General features: G+C 34.6%; 1 long non-coding RNA gene across 1 annotated transcript; it reads right to left on the minus strand.

The window, feature by feature from the left end:
* Positions 1 to 14,535: 14,535 nt before the first annotated feature.
* Positions 14,536 to 16,684, minus strand: LOC130052065 (uncharacterized). The gene is made up of 2 exons (XR_008800420.1): positions 16,609 to 16,684; positions 14,536 to 16,311 (listed from the first exon to the last, which is right to left on the minus strand). It is a non-coding gene; the product is annotated as an uncharacterized LOC130052065 (long non-coding RNA).
* Between the last annotated feature and the right edge of the window lie 8,664 nt (positions 16,685 to 25,348).

Raw genomic sequence — 25,348 nt, forward strand, 5'->3', positions numbered from 1 at the left:
ATTCAGACGGTCCAAATTTTGGTTGCCAACATTAAATGAGTTATATTTTTAATTTTCAACATTAAAAATGTAAAATATCTCTTTCGAAAAACGTGAGCCAGTCCCCGGGGGCTTAGGACATTATTATTTCTGCAAAATAAAATTCAAAAGAGGCTTTCAAATTCTGAAATCACAAAAATTTCGTCAACCTGTCTTTCCGAAGAACAAATGTCAGGTGTTAGGTAGATAATGCTACCTAATAGGTTTAGTTTATTGGTACCATAATCCTGGTGTAAATGACACTAAGGCAGCACCGATCGATATCAGTAACCTGATGACGTCATAAAGGAAACGGAGAATCACCGATCGAAGACTGAATCAAAAGTTAAACCGGTTATCCATAACAAGGGGCTCTCGGTGAAAAGGGGAACGAACTTTTCCGTAACCTTGGTCTTATATATAGGTGAGATATGCTTTTAGACCTACTCTGAAGTAGAGTGTATCATAACACTTCTCAGTGTCGCTTAAAGTAGAAAGGCTTGTATTAACCAAAGAACGACAACCGAAACATGTGTATAATATGGAAGTTCTCATTACTGTTGGATAAAAAATGCAACCTTCAAAAAGCCCGGGCGACTCATCTATTTACCGCTTTAAATGTTTCCGATTAACTGTTTTTATCATATTGTACCCTATGCATGTAATACATTTTTTTGTGTATGGGATCAAAAAGGAAATTGCATGATTCATAAAATTGACAGGTAGCCTAGATATCAGAAACAGTATTTATATTTATTTATTTACCAATCAAGAGCCCTCAGGGGGCATATAAAATGTAAACAAACACGACCACTAAACCGTGTACAATTTGCCGGTGACTGCATTAGCTACCATTCAGCAATGCAATGCTCGCCTGTCATTTTCATTGTCCATTAATGTACATATGTAGCATCGTAATACAATTGTTATATACTGATAGCGAAGTGCTGGGATAATTATGATTCGTTATAAACGTAATTTCTTCATCCAATAAGTTCATGATATGTTAAAAAACTACAGGGAATGAAAATCACTGCATGAATTCATTATAACAGTGTTCGCTGTAACCGTGTTTCACTGTATAGAGTTCCCACATTTAATTCTGACTCGATGCGTGACGGCACCAAGCTCTTTGCAATAGAGTGTCCTAAACAATCAACGGGTTTTCATACATTTGCAGAAATTCAAGAACCCTGTTGTTCCATTGGACTCTGTGATATTTGTGCTCCCACCTTATCTAAGTCACATACCACACCCAACAGGACGTCGACTCATCAGTCGCCCCGATCGTGCGGTTTCCATTACGGTTTCTGTTTCTGGGAGTAATCTACAAGTAATACATTTAGAGGAAACGTAGAGGAACTCATGATGGCTGTCCAAGACGGATGAGAATGGCAACCACGAGCGAGCATTGTGAGGCTGAGAAAGGCATGGGGAACTCCGGTAAAGCCGTTTCGTATTTTAAGATAAATTATTTTTAAAAAAAACCCTGATGAACGTACATCTGAAAAGCAACTTCATTTTCAAGAATTCTGTTTCTGCACACACAAGACACAGTTCCACGATCTACAAGGGTGTCAATGCGAGTTCTTTGTTACAGTGTGCTAAACTGAAATAAATGTGCTATCAAGGTGTGAGTCTTAAAATAAATCTATAAAATACTTCCCATAAAATAAATCTAAACTTTCTGTAAAATAAATCTATAAAAGACTTTCCTTAGAATAAATCCTTAAAATAAATAAATAAAACGCTTTCCTTAAAATGAATCTATAAAACAATTTCCTTAAAATAAATCTACAAAGCGTTTTCCGTAAAATAAATTTATAAACGACTTTACTTAATAAGATATTTTCCACTTTTTTAAAAATAAATCTGTAAAACGATTTCCTTATGTAATTCTTTAGAATACTTTTCCTAAAATAAATCCTTAAAATAAATAAATGTATTAAGCATTTTTCTTAAAAACAAATTTTAATTATATATAAAACACTTTTCTCAAATGTAAATTTGGGCCCAGACAATATGTACACTCTTAGTCAGAAACTTCGCTCAAGGTCACCGATATAACTGGGAAAGCTCAAACAAATGAAACAACATAAAACGCTAGGTAAAACACAGATAACCAATTACAAATCAAAGAACTCATAGAATTAAAAAAGAAGACTAGTTTAACCATTCCAGATTCCACATGAAAAGGGAACGTGCTTGTAATCCAGAAATAGACGCTGGTTTAATTTTAAACCGCCTATCTTTGTGATATTTCCTATTATGCTGCTTGCATCCATCCATCTTATATCGGCATGAAAAGATTTCCTTTCAGATGTTTATAGAACTAGCACTTGTTCACTTTAGTATAGTTACCCAAAATACAATATCTTTCACGACAAGACTCTTTCCTGACATATATTGTACCATAGTTCGGGCGCTTTCTGTTGTTAACAGTGTGGGTTATATGTGCATAACCAACAATATTATGGGGTGACTACTACTAAGACAGGTGTTACCGGGGAATGGACGTCAGCCAGTCATGAAACTGAAAGTCAATCTGTACAAGCTCTGTCATAATTCGGAGATCCGTAGTCTATTATTGCTATTGTCATAAATGGAATGGATTTTAAGGTGGCTCACAACACCCCGAATTAGTTTCTCAAATCAGTACGAATTGATTTAATCATAAAAGATAATGATATGAGGATATATAATAAGTATATCTGCCAAAGAGGCAGAAAATATTCTGGATAAAAACATGATGTTCTAAACAATTATCTCAACACATGAACAAAAGAATTGAACTCGAGATCTGCGGTTCACCATCCCAATGCTTTAACCACTGCGCTACGATGGTAGACAAACAAATTGATCGATACAAATAATTTCACAAGACATTTAAATCACCATCGTGTGACATAGTGTCATAAAGAGTATAAGCTTTAGTGTAGTGAGCTACCTTAAGTCTGTCGTCTGAGCACTCTCCCCTCCCCCCCCCTACAAATCGTTCATAGAGAGCACTATATCGTCATAATTATAGGGCAAGAATAACGATATTTAGATAAAAATAATTCGTGTCTTAATTATGGTGACGAAGACAGAAGAAAAAGAAAAAAATATTTTGCAAAATGGTCACCCAGACCAGGTGACGTCAAACGTTCCATAGACAGTGCCTCATTAATGAAGAAATCCAGTGGAATTCATACACACTGAACATAGACAGTGCCACATTAATGAAGAAATCCAGTGGAATTCATACACATTGAACATAGACAGTGCCTCATTAATGAAGAAATCCAGTGGAATTCATACACATTGAACATAGACAGTGCCTCATTAATGAAGAAGTCCAGTGGAATTCATACACATTGAACATAGACAGTGCCTCATTAATGAAGAAGTCCAGTGGAATTCATACACATTGAACATAGACAGTGCCTCATTAATGAAGAAATCCAGTGGAATTCATACACACTGAACATAGACAGTGCCTCATTAATGAAGAAATCCAGTGGAATTCATACACACTGAACATAGACAGTGCCTCATTAATGAAGAAATCCAGTGGAATTCATACACACTGAACATAGACAGTGCCTCATTAATGAAGAAATCCAGTGGAATTCATACACACATAGACAGTGCCTCATTAATGAAGAAATCCAGTGGAATTCATACACACATAGACAGTGCCTCATTAATGAAGAAATCCAGTGGAATTCATACACATTGAACATAGACAGTGCCTCATTAATGAAGAAATCCAGTGGAATTCATACACATTGAACATAGACTGTGCCTCATTAATGAAGAAATCCAGTGGAATTCATACACACTGAACATAGACAGTGCCTCATTAATGAAGAAATCCAGTGGAATTCATACACTGAACATAGACAGTGCCTCATTAATGAAGAAATCCAGTGGAATTCATACACATTGAACATAGACTGTGCCTCATTAATGAAGAAATCCAGTGGAATTCATACACATTGAACATAGACAGTGCCACATTAATGAAGAAATCCAGTGGAATTCATACACACTGAACATAGACAGTGTCTCATTAATGAAGAAATCCAGTGGAATTCATACACACTGAACATAGACAGTGCCTCATTAATGAAGAAATCCAGTGGAATTCATACACACATAGACAGTGCCTCATTAATGAAGAAATCCAGTGGAATTCATACACACATAGACAGTGCCTCATTAATGAAGAAATCCAGTGGAATTCATACACATTGAACATAGACAGTGCCTCATTAATGAAGAAATCCAGTGGAATTCATACACATTGAACATAGACAGTGCCTCATTAATGAAGAAATCCAGTGGAATTCATACACACTGAACATAGACAGTGCCTCATTAATGAAGAAATCCAGTGGAATTCATACACATTGAACATAGACAGTGCCTCATTAATGAAGAAGTCCAGTGGAATTCATACACACTGAACATAGACAGTGCCTCATTAATGAAGAAATCCAGTGGAATTCATACACATTGAGATATATCTAAAGCAGACAAACGTGAAAATTGCCATCATTCCGCTGTATAAGACAAAATAAACGATCCTGTTTCTGTATGGGTTAATTACGCGGTCGCTGAAGAACACGCGTCAACTCAATATCATAGGATGATGCCATTGTTGAAAACATCTGAATATACATGTAGTATTCCATTACCGAAAACTCAACAGGCATTTCAAGTTTGAATCAACAAAAACGTTTAGCGTTAATTCAACATTGAAATGCAGTTCCATATGAAAGTTGGTTCAACTTTGAAACTTTAAATTTTTTGAACATTGGATTTCAACCTTAAATAGGTGAACATGTGAAGATTATAAAGAGTCCTACAAAAGATACAGAACTAAGAAATGGGCAAACACGGTCATCTTGATTTACAAGTTGTAAGATCAGGTGTCTAGGAGGAGTAAGCATCCCTTGTTGACTGCAGTGGCAAATTTAAGGGGGGGGGGCGCGTAAATTTTAGGTAAATTGTGGTATCTTGTTTAGAAAAATGTACTAAACGATAAAAGAAGCAATAATTTCTTACACTCTCGGAGAAATAAATGACAAAATCTTTTGATTTCTTGAATTACTTTATTGGGAGAACTTAATTTTTTCGAAAAACCCTTAAAATATGCGTCATTTTATTAATTTCACCTTATAAAAAATGATAGAAAATAGTACAAATGACTAAATAGGAGACATTTTTCAAGCCCTATAAAAAATGTAAAATTCAAGAGCTTCTGGGGGGCTTCGCCCCCTGGGCCCCACCTCAAGGCGGCCCCAGATCCCCTGCCTCATAAAGTGGTACCCCCCGTAACCGCAATTCCTGGATCCGCCCCTGGACTGGTCACACCATCGAGAGCCCTATAAACGAAGTAATCCGTAGTCAAATTCATTATGTAAAGAGTGGCCTAACAATTGGCATGACACACATCAGGCAGTGTTCGATCCAGTGATAGATTGTATCATAGTAAAATGCTGACTTTAAAAAATGTTATAAAGTGAATAAAATATTTATGAAAATTGAATCTTTTAACTTCCATTAAATTTTGAAATATCTAGCCATTCCCTATCTGACTCGTAAATGTCATCGGCGTAAACCTGAAAATGTTAGGCATGGCTTGAACATTCATTCGTACATTAACAGTAAGGTGACAGGTACATAAAATACTTGGTCTATATCATATCTTCCAGAACAACTACCGGTACATGGAAAGATTTGTTTAAGAAACATGAAAATGATCCCATGTAGAACGGGCATATCGATAAAGAAAAAAACGACTAAAAGGCGGAATGGCATCGAGATACTCCTGGCAAAGATGGTGAAAATCAAAGACGAGAAAAGAAAACGATACACACGGTGTAGAACAGAGAAAGAGACAAATGTTGAAATGAGAGAAACTGACTTATTGCATATAACAATCGTAATGAACTGGTTGTCCATAGTGTCCGACCGATGTGAACCTCTTCTTACTCATCCTTGTTTACACTTTGCCAGCTACCTACTGAAATCTGTTGGGTTTTTTTTTATCAGTTTTCGTTTTGCGAAATCTTCTCTCCCGTGTGTTTGGTTTATCAGTACCACAGGTACCTTCCTCTATCCGGAAAAATGTGCTTTCATAAATAGTTGTTGCTGTACGTAAATGGTTTGCTAACTTGAAATTTCTCTGGATGAGGAAAGCATGCATGTTTGGCAGCTCAGCTCGTGATTTTCAGACTGAGATTTCTCTTTATGAGGATCCCGTACTTTGCAGCTCAGCTCGTGATTTTCAGACTGAGATTTCTCTTTATGAGGATCCCGTACTTTGCATCTCAGCTCGTTCTTGGATAGATGATTTTCAGAGATATGCTTCCAACATCTGATGTCCCTGCTTTGCCTGGGTTGACTTAATCACGTATATATTCAGTTTGCCTGGTCTTACTTTGTAGAAAAGTTGTACTCTATTCCATACAGGAAGAAAGGTGAATTAAAATGAACAACAAAAACATACAAATAAGCAAAAACCACACCACAGTTCTGTATGCCATACACGTGTTTTCATGTGAGGTCTGTGTTGTGCCAACCGTTCCTTTTACTTATTTGCTTACTGTCCATTACGCTCTCTGGCGTGTAGGGCAGCAACGAAGTCTCTCCATCCCTGTCTGTCAGTTGCCTTCTTTTGCAGAGTTTCCCAGGTTTGATGGTAAGATTTCATCTCTGCTTCTACTGTTCGTCTCCATGTTATCTTAGGCATTCCTCTCTTTCGTTTCCCCTCAGGATCATCAAAATGCCGATGATGGTTGGGATTTTCAGATTCCGAATTCGGCATCCACCTTATTATTACTAAGTTGTCGTGACTTTGAATTTTGACGATGAACATTACAGTGGCTACGTTATACAAATGAATCACCGTCAACGAACATATTCAGTAAATACTCTGCTTTGTGGTTGATTGGACATGTTTACATTTACAAATGTTAGATGGAGTTAAATCAAATGTGGATTCTAAAAATTCTAAAGAACATCTAGGAAATTTGAAATCACAAACCTTTTCTCAAATCAACAACATCTAAACGTATGACTTTTCAACACTTTACATGACTATTTCTCGCGATGAAATGAAGAATAGATGTTTTGATATCATAGACAGTTGCTTCTTCAACAAAAATGGAAAAAAGGAAATATTCATATCTAGTGATCAGTCATTCAAAAATCCCTCTGTTAAATACCACTCTTATTTTACGCACGAGTACTCCGTAGTTGATATTAAAAGATGTTGGAGTTCCTCACTGACAATATCTTCATAGTCTTTGGTGATCAGTTCTTCGAACAGTCTTTTGGAATTCCCATGGGCACAAATTGTGCTCCTTTATCAACTGACCTCTTTTTATACTCTTATGAGGTAGAATATATTCTAAAGTTTCTACATGAGAAGAAAAAATATCTTACTGTGACCTTCAACTTCAAATTTAACACAATCTGACTAAAATACAGACCTATATTATTATATATATAATAATATAGGTCTGTACTTTAGTCAGATTGAATTTAACAGTAATCATTTTCATTCATATGTCGATTCGATATATCCCAGTGAACTCGAAATAAAAGACACCACAGAGTCTTCTACATCTGCTTCCTACTTAGATATTTTATTGAATATAGATGTTAACGGCAAACTAATAACTCAACTTTATGACAAACGGGATGATTTCAGCTTCTCCATCGGCAGCTTCTCATATTTATGTAGCATTGTCTGCAATATTCCATCATTACCTGTATATGGTTTTTATGTCTCTCAACTGATTCAATACACAAGAGCTTGCTCTGCGTATGATCAATTTTTAAATTAAGGCTGGCTACCGACAGATAAGTTGATTTTACAGGGGGTTTCAACAGTCTCGTTTAAAATCAGCAACCTCGAAATAATTTATATAACATCTACAGTACTTATCTTACAAATACATGTACTCACACTTTGGTGAAACATGAAGTGGATGAAATCGAGTTTATATCGCTAATATATTCATAATAATGATTATTATAGTCATTATTATTACCTTCATTACTTCTGATAGCCATAAGCTTACTCGAACACTTTGATGAGCCGTTATTTCGCTACTACATAAACCTTACTGAAATCTGAATCATTAAACTGATACATACTTCCGGGGCGGATCCAGGAATTTTTTTAATGGGGGGAGGGGGTTCTTTCATTAATTTTGAAATTCAAAGGGGATGTTTCACTCTCTAAATGCGTTATTTTAACCTTTTTAGCAAAATTTTCAAACGAAAAAGGGGGGGGGGGGTTCCGATCCCTGAACCCCCTTTGGATCCGCCACTGTACTTCCACAGATAAACGTACCAACTAGAGATCCATTGATCGGAAGAATACTCACCTAAAATGTGAAATAATCAAATAAACACTATAAAGTTTATGTGGCGAATTCAGTCATCCATTTAGCTCTCACTTTCTACTACAAAATTCATTTCCAACTGGTCGGTCGATTCCTTTCCTTTCTTTCATCTGTTGGAAACGGTTAGTGCTGTTGGTGTTTAAGATCAAGCTTTGTACGTTGAAAATCGTTTGGTTTCCCCTGTACTATTGACTTTCTCGTGACCTTTGTGGTGATGTTTCTTGGTGATATACACGTGTTCGGGTGATTCTCGTCATTTTTAGAGATCTCCTGTACTTCCGCTATAAGGATATTCTTTTTTATATCATCATCTCGGTCTTTTCTATTGATCTGATTGTCTACACTTTCAACTGTCACATCAATTGACCGTCGTATAGTGTAGATTTCTGTCTCGAGTTGAATGAGCTAAGCTAAATATTATGATAAATTTCATTTAAAATCCTGAAATTATTAGTTCACTGTACACTAATCACGACTTTTGGATTCTGTAATCCCCAATTCCATTCAAAACTTTCCAAAATTACGTTTCGTTGGACATTGTCAAACTACTCCATTTTCTCGTCATTCCGCGGGTTTTTTTTGGGGGGGTGGGTTGTTATTTGTTTGTTAGTATATTTGTTTTTGTTTTGCTCTTCAAGCCATGCCTGAGATGTACGTTTACATTGCGTTGTTGTGGGTTTTCCCTCCCTTAAACAAACATTACCAACTGCGAAATAAAACCTATGCAATAAATGAAGTCGGTCAATTTTTGTTTATTAACACTGAAATATATTGACCTGTTCATCAAGGTCAATATAGTTATATATACTGTACAAAACAATGGAACAATTTGTAGGTAATCATATCTAGCATACAAAATAACAAATACATTAGGTTTCTTCGTATGTATCATGCTATATCGAATCTTAGACGAGACTGGTCATTATTATACTGTATATATGTCTATAGCTGTTTTGATATTCTAAGGTTTACCATGGCATGATGTGTCATGGCAATCTTAAGACGAAAACATAGGTAGTTTTTTCTTTCATTTTTCATTTTCATCTTTGTCATGCAACAAGTGCAAATGTACATTTACCATTCAAAGTTAATTCAAGGAAACGGATTATTACAAGTTGCTACAACTTGTTTCCGAATCCTGTGTGCATATTATTTATTTTGTACATATATGTTGACATATTCAAATGATATAAAGTTTAAACTAAAACATAGGTAGTGGTTGCTCCTTCGCCACACACTCGGAATCACGGGTCTTTTGGACCTTCTGAATACAAGGATATGAGCATTTATTTTAGCCTTAACTATGTGTTATGTAAACACAAAAACCGAGAGTCGTTTTATGTTAATTTTGTAATCTAAAGCATCTTAATTTGGTACAATCACAAATTTAACCTAATCACAAATTTAACTTTTAAATTACACATTTTTCCTAAAGAATCCTTGAAATGTAATATAAATAATAAACTTGGATCGATAGCCATTTATTTTGTAAACCTCGTAAACAATAACCCACCTCAGTCTTTGTTTTCAAAACAAATAATAAACTCTATAATGAGCTTCTCTCATGATATATAACCTCAACTTTTTTTGTGAAACCTTTTAAACATATAGATTTTGATCATTTAAAGTAAAAAACAAAATTTGGAGGATATCGTGAATCAGTTCCCTTAAAAACGCGACAGGCGTACGTTGCACGATAAAGAACCCTCACTGCTACGACCCTTGCCGCTATAAGCATATGTCTAAATTTGTGGTACTTCACCTACAGCTGGTGATGTCTCAATATGAGTGAAAAATTCTTAACGGGACGTAAAACAATCAATCGATAATGATATGTGCATCTCTTACATACTGTAAATCGCATTTACTTGTGTTAACCGCCATTTTTCATAAAGCGGCGAGAAACTCGCCGGCTTTCTGAAACCGGCGTGCCAAACGAAGCGTCTCGCTGGGTTATCGGAAGGTCAACTGAAGCATTCGGCGTACGCCGTTTTAACAAATGGAATCCTTCCAGTAACTCACTGACATTAATCCGACAAGCAGGCACGAGATGTTGATAAGTTATGTCACTGATTGACAGGAAGTAATTCTCAGTACGATGATATAAAACTTACATCTGTGAAGGGTATATACAATAATATTTTGAAATTAAAAAATTTCGAATTTACCTTATTTCGTATAAAAATGCAGTTTTAGTAGAAATTACAACTTTTGAAAACCTCTGCAGGACTCTAACCTGCGATCTACAGATCAGTAGCTGACACATTAACCTACTGAGCTACCCAGCTAGACAATCTACAGATCAGTAGCTGACACATTAACCTACTGAGCTACACAATCTACAGATCAGCAGTCTACACATTAACCTACTGAGCCACCCAGCTAGACAATCTACAGATCAGCAGTCGATATGTTAACCTACTGAGCTACCAAGCTAGGCAATTTACAGATCAGCAATTGACACATTAACCTACTGAGCTACCAAGCTAGGCAATTTACAGATTGGTAGTTGACATGTTAACCTACTGAGTTAACCCAGCTAGGCAATTTACAGATCAGCAGTCGACACATTAACCTACTGAGCTACCAAGCTAGTCAATTTACAGATTGGTAGTTGACATGTTAACCTACTGAGTTAACCCAGCTAGGCAATCTACAGATCTGCAGTCGATATGTTAACCGACTGAGCTGCCCAGCTAGGTAATTAGATTTAAAAGGAATATACATGTACTGCTGATATTTATATTTACATTCAAGTTTCCCAAAGGAAGTCAGCCATTATGAAAACGCATTACAATGTATTCCTCCCTTAAATGGTTACACGTATTGTAATATATGAATATCTAAAGTCTAATCACAACCTGGAACATGCAGTGAAGTACTTCTTCAGTAAATATACCTTTATTTATACGTCAGCTTCATACAAAAGATGATGAAAGAAACTTGGAACATTAGATGTAGAAATCGTAATGAATAGCTAAGAACACCATGGAGAAATATTAGTAAAATATGAGGAAAAACAATGTTCTCGAGTTCAATCACTCAAACTCTCCTCCAGAGTTAAGCATCATGTACACATCATTCACAATAAAAAAAAATTTACATTCTGATATCAGACAACATTTATTCATCTTATAACAGTAAGGGTTTTAACATGCCCTTACAAACCCACCTGACTAGGGGTACAGGGTATTTCATCTACCATTTACTCGCACATCCACTATAATTGGCACTCATTCAAAGATAACAGAGAAAGATGATTAAAAAAGAATGAAGTTACTGTGGCTTATCATATGTACAAGATAATGTTTATGTTACAAATTTAATCTGATAGGTTGTCAAACTTTGGTATCAAATGGATGTTAGATGTACTGTTATGAAATTGATAATTACTTAAAGGATACAAATGCTAATGTTTACAATTACATATATATGCTAGATGATCTCGGACAATAAATCTTTTAATTTGTGAAATGCATTCCCTTTCTTCTAAAAAAAAAAAATCCCAACAAACAACATAATTGTTTTTACATGCTAACTGCCTTTCTACTTTGTACACATTTGTCCAAGTGGTAACAAAGTTATTCAACAAAAGCAGATTACCAGTGCACCTACAATATACAAAACAATTTAAATCATACTTAATTAAATTTATCATTTCACTATCTCAACAACCCAACAAAAAAGTGTTTTTTTTAAAACCAACATTTCCTGAAAAAAATATATCCCTAAACCAGGACTGCACATCTTTGAAAAATAAAGCCACATTTTCAGTCATACAAAACATGCTCTACTGCTTCTTTGCACAAAATGTACATAAATCATTGTCTATTTTCTTTATTTCTAACAAAAATAAATTTGTGACTAAAATTTTATAATTGATACAACACTGTAGCCACAAGAAAAAAGCTATACCAAGTTTTTAATCATAGTGAAGATGTGAAGAATAGCCTACAGGTCATAAGAAGTGGGATAAACATTTGATATCTCTCAAGAAGAGTGGTATACAATTTAAAAAAATGTTTTCACTATTATAAATGACACAAAATTACAGTGGCTACAAATCGTATCAATCATTCACATAAAAGTTTACATTCAACCATTCTGCGTCTTACACATCCATACACCTCTTACATACCTCTTACGGAAATGACTTTATCTGAGAGAATTATTGCATCAATATCATACACACATCATCAACATTCAACTTCACTAATCACATCTGTGTAAGAATAAGTTTGTCTCCACTCACATAGTGTCGCAAGAAAATACTCTGCTTTTCGATGACACAGATTAGGTGGAAGCCAATATTTGCTACTAACGAACAAACACACTTCAGACCTTGTCCTTTCTTCTGAACACTTGATGGATCTCTCTTTCACTGGTAGTATAATTCCAAATTCATGCCATCATGAATCTCATCTGTCATGGTTTATTAAGGTCAATCTCATAATCTTTATGTCTTTATGGCAGCAGTGCAGGTTCATGTGTAAATTGTACATTTTCTTTTAGAAAGAAACATGTATATAAATTTATTTTTGGCAGGGAAATCTATCTAGAACATGAATATCAGGAAACGGTACATACTGCACCCATCACAACCTTATAGTGTATGACAGGTGTCTTTATCATCAAGTTATGATATATTTTTGTTTGCCCTAACTTTAAAACTATGAGAGAAGCTAAATAGACAAACCATATACTCTCCATATAAAATTTCCCCCAAAACTGACTAAGTCCAACAACCTGTTATTTTCTCAAACTTTAAAGAAAATCAAAATCCTTGCCATATGCATATTTTCAAAACTAATACAAACACACTGATATAAAAAGTTCCTCGCTTCAAAATTGTGGGAGGAATTGGACAAATGTAACCTCCATATAGCATTAAATTTTCAAATAAAGGGACAAAACTCCCTCAAGAGAGGTCAAAATGGAACAAAATTACATCATGATCTAGAGTGACTAACAAAGAAGCTATACAGCAAGTTTCAGCTTAATATAATGACATGGAAATAAAAACAGAAAACCTCCAATGGATGGACTTCAGACAGATGGAAGGGCATTCCACCTAAAGACAGGCATGTACAAACTCTGATTCATTTTCTCCCTTTGTTCAACACATATGTGTAATGACTAGGTTTTGTTTTGCTGCAAGAATATATGGGAGAAAAAAAATGCTTGTTAATAAAATTTTATCAGTACTCCCTTTTCCTTACTGTTCTTCTATAATTGATGAACACATACACATCCCTCTGTCCAAACAATACCAAGCACTCACTTTTTTCAACTACTCCCCATATAAGCTCAACTCTGTAACTTTATTTAACTCAGAAGTCTAAACTGCTATATATTTATGTTTGCATTCAATGCACAAATTAATAATACATTTCTTTTCCCTGCTATATATTAGTTTTCAAAAAGGATACAATCGCCCACTGTCACATGGTCTTTATATATTGTATACCTGAAAATAAGACAACAGCAAATCAGACAAAAACAAGAACTGCAGGCAGTATGCACATGCCATTTACTACATACACACACATAGAGCTAGTAAAACATAATTAAATCCTAGGCCAATTTGAATATTCATTAGGCCGAATAAAAAAAATAATGTGTGGTTCCAGTTACCCGACTGTTCCTAGTTTTTACCCCCCAACCCTAAACTTTTTTTCTTCTGACTATTAAAAAAATCAGTTACCGTATTTTGCCGAATATAATGCACACTTTTTTCAAGATTTTCTTTTATGAGAAGGAGTGCATAATATATACCACTATATACATATAGGTTTTTGACCCGTTTTCCTTTAGGTGAAGGTTGACTGTAAGTTCATTCATACTAAACCAATATATAGATACCGTTAAAATGCTAAGCTGTAAACACCTACTACAGGCCATCTAACGTTAGACAGAAAGTGACTTAGAACTAAAGAGTGCTTACATACACAATAGTGCAAATTTCAGGTTGTTTGAATATACTGAGCGATCACCCTCCTTATTTTTGAAAAAGTTGATTTAAAAACTTGGAAGGGCTTGAAAACAGTACCCTGGTTGAAATATCATTTCCTATTTTCATGTTCAAAAACATGATTTTGTTCAAATGCACTGATTTTTTTCCCCTGTATTTATTCTTTTATTTGAAATATATATATGTAAGAATTGTCAAAACTAGGGTGATCCCTACCAATTTTGATAGGTATATATCACACCATATATAAATGGTACATGCAAAGGAGTGAAAATAAAAGAAAATTGTGCTTCCATCTAAAATCTATCATTAAAAAATACATTTAAAAAATAACATAAAATCCTTACCTACCTACCCTAATTTTCAAGGGAGTGTAACCGGAATCACACATATTACTTTATTTGGCCTTATGTACAGATAATACTTGCCATTTTTTCAGGACAATCTTCTCTGGTCGGGTACCTGTCTGGGCAGCAATCAGCTTCTTCAGATCTCCTATTGTGTCATCAGCACTTGTGTGGTTAAGTACAACACAAAGTTATGACATAAGTGCATTTTCCCATGGAAAACATATCAAACACAGTCAAGGTCCCAATCGCTACAGGGGTCAATGCATTAACAAACTTGAATATATACCCCATGAGGATAACTGCATATTAAGTAGACAAAATATTTCCTTGTGGTTCTTGAAATGTCTATTTAAAAACAATTTTTATACATCTGATGCAAAACTTGGGTTCCCTACTGTGGTTCAATCATGGCCCCTGGGTTCTGGTTTGATCAAACTTGAATCTTCCTTCAAATTACCCATAGGTACCATGTGCCTAATTTGGATGATATTGACCCATATGGTTCTTCAGAAGAAATTGTAATATGAAGTTTACAGAAAGAAAATGGACAAAATTCCATCAAAATAGCTCTCAAGTTTCAGCTGACCATGAGGGCTGGTAGGTCAAGAAACATTTTTTTTAAAAAAATTCTTCAAATTACTTATTCACCAAAAATAATTGACATTTGTTTTAAGACTCAAAAGAAAATGAGTCCATCACATTTTTTGTGTCTCCTTTTCTTTTTTTTCTAATAGAGGGTGAGAGCGGAGCTCTCCCTATAGGTAACACATATATGTTTAAAAGGAAAATATAGAAAACTAATGAAAAATTAAACCATACCCATGGAACTTGAAAAGTTTGGTCCCAATGGCGTCGATTCGAATACTAGCGGGTGGACATGTATTTCTCCATTTTGAATCTCGTGTACCCAAGTTCACGTCGTTCTGAGATGATACATAAAATCCGTAAAAGCATGTAAATCTTAATTAATCACTCCTTGATTAACACGATTGCACCATGTCTCCTATGTTTGTGTATTTGCTAAACACCAACGCTGAATATGACGTCACAATACACTGTTTACATCAGATGCATAGAGTTTCCCCGCGTTCAATGAATAGGCAGATCAAAAATGTCTAAAGTTAGAATACTTTGATTGAGCTCTGTCCTCACACGTTAGGTGCTAATATTTCAGGATATTTTTTGTCCTGTTATGGATCTAGATACTAATGCCATTATTTTTTGCTTCGCCCTCAAAAACAGTCACACCGTAAGATATATTAGTCAGTTTCATATTCTAAATTGATGGCTTTACCGAGTATTGGTACAATTAGATTTTCATGCATAAATTAATGAATATTTTGAAAGCTTTGGTATTTTAATGAGGTTCCCAACTTCTCAAATTATTCTTTTCATATAAACCACCATACTTCTATCAAATGCCAAGAAGCAAAATTTCACGTAATTTTAAGCAATTGAATTTCTTGCCAAGAACAGGGAACTCTTTCTTGAAAGGATACTTGCACTTTACTCGAACTTTCTTTCCAAGACGGTCATTACAAGTTATTTCCAACATCGTTGACGTTATCTGGAAAATAAAAAAATGAAATAAAAGTAGGGAAAATGTGATGCAATATTCACTAAAGTTATTGATGAGTTTAGCTCAGGCCATTGAACTATTGAGTGACTGTTAAATCTGTTCGTTCTAAACAACTCATTCAGTCATTGGCAAGTACCATTCCATTTCATAAATAATGAATTATTATCATGGACACAAACTGCTGCGTTATTGATTCTGAAATTAATTTGAGATGGGGCACCAAATGTCATATATGTCTAAAACTTTAAAGCATATTATATACCTATTAAAATAGTAATTACGTACACAACAATGGTTCAGAGAAAATCCAGAATGCTCTACACGTTTCGAAAACGTTGAGTATGGTCTTAATCACCAAATCGTTTGCAAAATAAAATTAAAATTACACGGAAAGGACATTACATTTCCGAAATACATAAATAAAAATCAGTAGCACATGGTGTACTTTTGATATATGTACTTTTTCCACCTTCATCCTAATCTCCTTTTTATAGCAAATTTTCTAGTAATTCAAAACTTTAACATAAACATGTAGAAATGCATGACGATGTCGGACACTTGGTATGCGAAGATGCTTTTGATAATGGACATATTTTACCTGACGCATCTCTTTTTCATAAGGGGCATTTTGAACAATCACAGGGGTTAGGTTGTCAGACATTGAAGTTTTGTATTATATATGTATTATTTGTTCCCGATTAATAAATTGAAGTTTTGTCTTATCTATTCCCGAATAATAAATTATAAATAAAATTCACCAGTCATTTTAAAAAAGGTGTATCATATTTACATTAAAAACTTTGATACATCTATTCACAGGGGCTCGTCACGAATTGACTCTCTCTATTCTATATTTAGATATAGAATAGACGATGTCAAATTTTTTAAAATAAGACAAAAATTTTGTGATGAGCCCCTGTAATCTATTTTAAAATGACAAAAAAGCGGATTTTGGTGGTTGATTTTATCTATACAATTTATAATTCGCGGGAATAAATAACACAAATATTCAATTTATCAATCGGGAACAAATAATACAAAACTTAAATATATGACAACCGAGCCCCTATATGGAATTATTGCAACCGTGACAAAATATACTCTAGTAACTAGAGCAAAGTTCGTTGCAAAGCAACAAGAGGTCTTCCGTCGGAGCTGTGTGACATAAAAACCTTGAACTTGACCATATGTCTTTGGGTCAGGTCCTAATGCAGCCTCAGTTAACATGAAAATCTGTTGTAAGTATGAAATCTAAATGTCTAAATTCTTTCAGCATTTAACTTTTCAGTCCCAATAATGAAGAAAGCTGTTACCAATATTTTATCATACAACAAAATTATGATAGCATAATATTCAGACTGAAGAGAATAATTCATCGAGTTTGAATTATTTATACATACAAATCAAATAAATTGCTCTCAAATCTTGAATATTTTATTAAACTTTAATATCTATCTGCGTAAATACATGTAGGTATATGTACACAGTGCGCACAGAAGTCGCGTATGAATTTCACGCCAGGGGCACGTGCTGAAGTTACATAATTTGGACCAGGAATTCTGAATCAATGTTTAATCAAAGTCATTGTTTTTAAACAATAAAACAACAAATCATTTGAAATGAGACTGGTCGGCCATGGGTTTCTGAATATTCTATACGCATGTTTAGATTTGGTTTAATCATGATTATAATCTATTGATTTCAAAACATGTTCAAAAATAATTCGTTATGTTTGTAAAATGTATCCATTTTCTTTTTCACAACGAAGATTTAGAATTTGAGTAAAGCTTGTGTGTTCAGTTAAAGTAGTGTGAAATCACCGATCGCTAGTTCAGCAGCGATGAATCTCCGATATTAAACACATATTCAATTAGACATGATTGAGAAACGAACTGTATATTAAATTGCAGATTTTAAATTGATGCCTAACTCAATGCTCTAGAGTTTTGAATTTAAAACAAATCAAACTTAAGACCAGGGACGTATAAGCAAGTATTTACATCCCCGGAAAGACTGAATTATTCGAAAAATCCAATATGATAAAAACGAAACATTCTGTGTTATATTTAGGACGACAATGTTTACTTTGTGTACATGCCCTGGTTCATATGCGATGGTTCCTCAAGGCGGTTACGTAATTGTAAACAAAAACAAACCCCGCGGTGTATGTAAGATGCGTGTAGTTAATGAATGAGTTATTCTATGCTTGAAGGTTTGTTTCTTCAATTAAATATATCGTTATTTTAATAACAAACGTAGAAGAGATAACCTTTTCCTCTTTTTTTCTTTGGAACGATTGTTTATATTAAAGCTATTAAATAATAAAAGAAAAAAAAAGTTGTCGATAGATGATTTTTAAAGGAACCATAGATCACGTTAAAACCTTATTTTAAAAGAATATTGGCATTTCATGAAGTCAGATTTATCAATTAAAGCAAGTTTATTTAAGTTATACGCATATTTTCCCCCCTTCACCTACCTAATGATACGGTTATCTGTTTGCGGGTCAAGCTTTTTACTCATATATAACACAATACTCGAACAAAATATTATGTTTATGAGATCAATAAGATGTTAAAGAACAACTTTTCCAGCGAAAGCCATATCGAAATATTTACTGTTTTTGAGTTATAAAGCGAAAACTTTGAAGATCCCCAGATCCCTCATTGAAAGGGCCAGCCCCTTTTTAGGGATACCAAAAGAAAGCTCTTAACATTTTGCACAACTTTTGTTCTACACGTCTTAACAAAATGTTTTTAGTTTAAAAGATACAAAGGAAAATATGTGTAATTTTTTTTGCTCCTTTAGGCGTCCTAATTTTTTAACCCTGTCAACCACCATTTCGAACGCTGTAATCAAAAAACAAAAAAACGATGTGCACAACTACAATGCTCCTACTTTTCATTTTCAATGCATTTTCTGCTCAAGCTTATACAGTCTCGGAGCCTTTGTCTGGAAACCAAAGCCCCTAAAATTTCATTCAAAGGGGAATAACTCGTGAACATAAGGGAATTTTTGAAATGTAGTACATTATTTTAAAATCGTTCTATAAAGTTTATAAACCCTGAAAATTTGAGCAAAATCCATGCAGAAATGAGCGAGATATGAAGCTTCAAAGTTAGCGTCTAGGAAAAAGAAAAAAAAAAAAAAAGAATAATAAGAATAATCTTAACCAGCACAATCAGTAGAAGGTCTTCCGTTGTTACGGAAGACCTTAATAATTTAAAAACTGGTAAACTATTGATAGTGAAAAAAAAAATGTCAAGGGCAATAACTCCTATGCTGATATTTCCTCTACCGTACATCTAATATTTTATCTATTATACAATGATTTCTCTAATATCCACAATTAATTTATACACATTTACAAATTTGCATTAAAAAAATTTGCCATTTTAACAAGTTTTTTTTAATGTATTTATATTACTCTATTTCATTTTCTGATGTTGAAAAATTCTTCTGTTTTTGTATGTCTGGCAACTTAAAAAGGTGACAACATATACGGTTTCTTTAGTTATCAATTAAATTTAACTATATTGAGTGGAAATTGATAAAGTTTTTCAACCTTTAATCATTAATAATGATAAGTCACATGAGGATGGGGTAACATTAACACGGACCGACCGTGACAGATAATGCCTTATGATATCATTTGCCTCCGTCAAAAGACATACGAGCATATAAAAACTGAAACAGTGAAAACAGTCTGCGTACATAGAAAACTTTAAGTCAGTTGTGACCTTGACCATGGACACATGACCTTTTTCACATCGTCCTAATGACCGACCTCCTTTCGAATCATAAATGAAAAGGTCTTTATGTCCACTTGTCAGAAAAATATGTTGTCAACTGGATGGCACAAGCTGGGCATGGGCACGTTTTCATGTTGAATTTTTGAACACGTGAATAAGTGACAAGTCGACGAAAAGATCTGAAAAGTCGACATATGGATATGAAAAGTCGACAAAAAGATCTGACAAGTCGACATGATCATCTGACACATGATGGCTGAAATATCACCATATAGACATTTTTGGATCACTCTGTTTATAATCTTTTTAGCTAAAATCATTTCATTACAACTTCATTTTAACACCCCTCTAAGTTTAATTTAGCGAGAATCCAGGGGTCACATTCTCCTCAAAGAATGACAAGAATACACACGTTTTTATGTATATCTCAAAGATTAGTTGTAAAATACATTTGCCTAATGTAGGATGTAGGTTATGCTCCCGGCTTGAATTTCTCGAAAAAATCTCAAACTTAAGTTTGAGTTTTCTTTTGTTCAAGCAGCCTCAAAATATGATTTTTTTAGTCCAAGTTTCAAGCCCCATTCCCCCCCAAGAAATTTATGTCAGATCCCCATCCATCAAAATACCAGGGTTAGACCCCACCCCCTTGATATAAAAATGATAACATTGTGAGGACAAAGAGAAAAACACATATTAAATTTGGGAACTTCCGTATGAACCTCCATATCAGGATTCGGAAACCACCGTATTGAATAAATGTTTGGGAACATCATTAAGATCTCGCAACCTCCGTATGAATGTTTGGGAATCTCTTTATCAAAATCTCAGAACCTCCGTATTAATTTTTGGGAACCACTGTATTAAGATCTAGAAACCTCCGAACTAAGATTTGGGAATCTTTATATTTTAAGATCTTGAAACTTCCTTATCAAGATTTGGGATGCCTGGCATATTTGGATGCACATAATCGGTATCATCACGTGACATAAATCAGAGGTATCAGCACGTGAAATCAATATTTTATAAATCAGTTCAGCTTCTTGAAAGCTAATTATTTGCATGCAAAATAAGCACTCAAGATAGACTGAAACTTGAATAAAAACCTATGAAAACATGTGCATCTATAAAGATGCCATTTTAATATTTTTCCTTGAAACGATGTGTTTATCGTAATGTACTTAAAACTTCCGTATTGAATTAGTGCATGTGTACTTGCATGGTTAAATATAATTTCATACATTCATGATTTTTGAAAACCACACAAGTATTCTCTGACATAAATGATAATACGTCTCAATGCCTTTTTTATAAATTGAGTATCTAAAATTACTTTTCTCCCCCTTTTCTATTTTCAAACAAAAAATACAAATTACAATTCCTGATGTTTCTTTGAAAATGGTTTAGAACAATTAAGATTTTAGCGGCCAATTAAGGCTTTACGTAAAAATGAACTTGCTAATTGGAATTCCAGTGCAACCTTGAACAGGTTCACCATTGATAAAAATCTAACTGAACATTTCGTATTTTTGTTCATGCGAAGGAAAAGAAAAACTACCTCCATCTCCAATTACTTAAACTGGTGGTAAATATCGCGTGGATTTTAAGTGCCAGTAAGTCATTAATTTTCTCATTATCCATGCTCCACTGGTCTGTACCTGATTCCCAGAGGGGGATGCCAAATAACCGAACAAGTACTGACCTTTCAAATCAGTGAACAATTACATGTTAGGATAGAACATTGGACCCATCAATGAATTATATAGAGGCCTCGCATAGAAGAATGAATTTCGATTATTCGTGATAAATAGCATTGACAAAATGAAATAGAACTGGGAAACAATGGAATTGTGAAGATTTTAGCCTCCAGTGACATCAGCTGTTTATTCCTATCAATTATATGTAGGTATTACACTTTTGACCTCTTGGACTGCCTCAGAAACAATCCGTTGGTACCTAGCTACATTCAGGAAAAAAATGTATAAAAGGAATAGTCGGTTATAGATGAAATCTCCACCACAAATCAAGGATGCCGAAACATATTCCGACAGCATGCAAGGAATTTACGGAATATACGTCCATGCACGGCGTTGGTCGCATGGGAAGTGCCCAGTTCCTGGTTCAGAAGATTGGCTGGTTGCTGTTGTTCTGTGCGTCTATTGGATATTGTTTATTCCAAACGTACACTTTATATAATCAATATAAATCGTAAGTATATCTATGTAAAGAAGTGTTCAACTTCCACTAAAGAGGGGAAGGATATGATTTATTATACGTGTGATTACTTGGATAAAAGCGAGCGCAGCGAGTTCTACAAGGGACCGGTCAATATTTATTGGGGGGTTGGGACCGGTGCATTCCATATTTCCATTTTTAAAAAACCCTATGTCCTATCTACTAAAAATACAAAAAAGTTGCTGTCCTATATCCGATGTGTAATTAAAAAGTGTGTGTTCTATAATCTAATAAATTAATAAATGTATGTGTGATTAAACACCATTTTTACTTCATTTTAAAAAATCTCTGGAGTTCTTCATAATTGTCTCTCCAGTTATATATCAGCTGAGGGATTCAAGCTCTTGAGAAACTTTTATTTACTTTGTCATGTTTGTTCGGTAATTTGTCTAATGAAATTACAAATCTCATAACTCCTATAAACAATACAAAATAGAAAGTTACGCAAACACGGACCCTGGATATACCAGAGGTGGGATTAGGTGCCTGGGAGGAGTAAGCATCCCCTGTCAACCGGTCACAGCCTCCGTTAGCCTTACCTCTTGATCAGGTAAACGGAGTTATTCGTAGTCAAAATCAGTGTGGCAAGAACTCGGTATGACAGCATTTGACCCTATGATAGGTTGTAATGGCAAAGTATCAAATTATTAAAGATGTGTTTAGACTTTAGTTAAATTTTGGTCTGTATGACCAACATGATATCCCATTTTTAAGCGCTAAGCGTAGCTTAAGCGCTTATTGCCGCCAGTTGGATTTTGCTTTCGTCATCATGTTTCCGGTTTATCGCCACCTATAGGCCAATCCGAAAACATGAGTTATCTTTCCTTGATCCGGAACGTAGTGCCCTTGCGTAACAGTAGTTTAAGACTTCCGGGTAGTATATTCGAGAAGCGTCATTATCAACAGTGCAGAAGACCGCAAAGATATTGCTGTATAATTTTACAGTAATCATGCCAACAAATATGTTAACGTTAATAAAAAATCCCAATGCATAAGTTTACTTCATACACGTGAAAATAACCAACTTTGCATGTAAAAATAATAGAAAATTAATTTTGTAAGTAGAGGAGGACCCCCCCCCCCTCCCCGATAGAATTTTCTATCATTAAAGTGATGTAATTTCCTACGGCGGGCCTGTCATGAGACGCAGTTAGATTATTCTAACTACCCTTCCCCCTCCCACTTTCCAGGATTTCACGTGTTTTATGACTGAAATTAGTATATATTATATATTGCATACATTTCATCAGGATCTTTAGCCCGTGTTTCAATAGTCAGATTTATAATAAAATATCAGAAGTTACTTGTTCAATATCAATGTAGTACATTCAGCGATAACAGTTCTACCACGATGAACGTCTAGGTATGTCGGACTGACACCTCTGGATTTTGAAAATGTCCATCTCTTTGATTGGCGAGTAAAATTTATCCCAGCCTGTATTTGTAAGTGAGAGTCCACTGACAGATTTCCAGCTGACTACTCACAAATTTTATACAGTTTCAAATACAAGTATAACCATAAAGAAATTCATCGTCACAAACCATCTTTATACTGACATTTACACATACAATTGTTTTGAAAATAAAATAACTTATAATTGAACGCCCTGAATTTATAGTCGACTAGAGTGTGTACCTGTAAATACAGCCATTTGGGGTAAAATATTTGGAGTTTTACTCAAATTATTTTGTAAATTTGTGGCGAAAAGGGGGATCTAAATCTGTCATTGCAATTTCTGTTATGACACGATACGTGCCTATATATAATCACTTACATTTCAAGGGGGCTAAAACGAATAAAAGAGGGAAGATACAGAGACGTCAAAAGCATTCTATTGGGGGTTAAACTTACCTTCCCCCAGAAAGTACATTTGAGAATATACCCCCCCCCCCCCGGATCACACAGGTCTATGAAAAATAATTTATATCAATCGAGCAATATTGAATAAAATTAATTAATTTTTTAATTTAATTACCTATTTTTCTGCATTTTAAACATATCAGTTGATATTTTAAAACAATTCCAGTCTCATGCTGCAGTGTACAAATTATATGATTTGCACACAGAATGAACACGTCCAGGTACTTTGGAGAAAGTTACCCAAACATTACGATCTGGTTTATTTTTGAAAGAATCGATTGGTAGTGGTGGAATAATTTTAGCGCTGATAAAACAATGAGAGCGTTGATTTCCTAATTTAATTGATTTTTTTTTTTGGAGAGGGGGGGGGGGGGGGGCATGTTATGCAAGATCTTTGCACGTGTCGATCCTCGTAAAAACTCGAGCTTTGAGTTGATGAGATACCATCATCTCTTGAGAATCAGAAGTTCTGTTCTGATTTCATACAAAATAATTATGTCAGTCTTTATTGGAGACATATGTAAACAAATGAATGTCTGCGTGATTTCCAATTCAGTTTTTAACCCCCCCCCCCCAACCCCCGAAAAATCACAGCCGACTCGATCAAGAAATTAGTTTTTGTTTCCATTAACATTTTCTTACTCTCTCGTACAAATGATTTCAACTGTTTACGATTTTGAACAACACCCATACTAATATAACTCTAATATATGCGCAGCCTGAGTGTGTTACTACCCGGAAGTTGTCATATTCACACTAAATGTAAGAACACAAAGAGAGATAACTCACGTTTTCGGAAAGGCCTATAGGCGAATTTATGCATCGCTGTAGTCAAGTCGTGTTTAAAGTAGTCGTAATTTTGCAACCGATCTAGCATGGGGATAACATTCATATCTGCAGTTGCATTTTCCCCCCGGAAATACAGTTCGTTGAACAGTGAATAAAATATGTATAAAAAGGGTGATGTTTTTGTCCTCATTCTTGGGGAAAGTGAGACACAGATGCAGGTCCTTCGTCAGTTAAAATTCCCATTTGAATCTGCGTCTGTAATAATTAAAGTGATTCAAAATCTAAAATTGAATAAGAATATGTATATGAAACCGTTTTAGCTGGGGTGCCTTTGCATTGTTACCTTCGCATGGCGCTTAGAGGCCAGGAAAATCAATTTGCATGGTGCAAT

The sequence above is a fragment of the Ostrea edulis genome, chromosome 2 (assembly GCF_947568905.1).
Source record: "Ostrea edulis chromosome 2, xbOstEdul1.1, whole genome shotgun sequence".
NCBI lineage: Eukaryota > Metazoa > Mollusca > Bivalvia > Ostreida > Ostreidae > Ostrea > Ostrea edulis.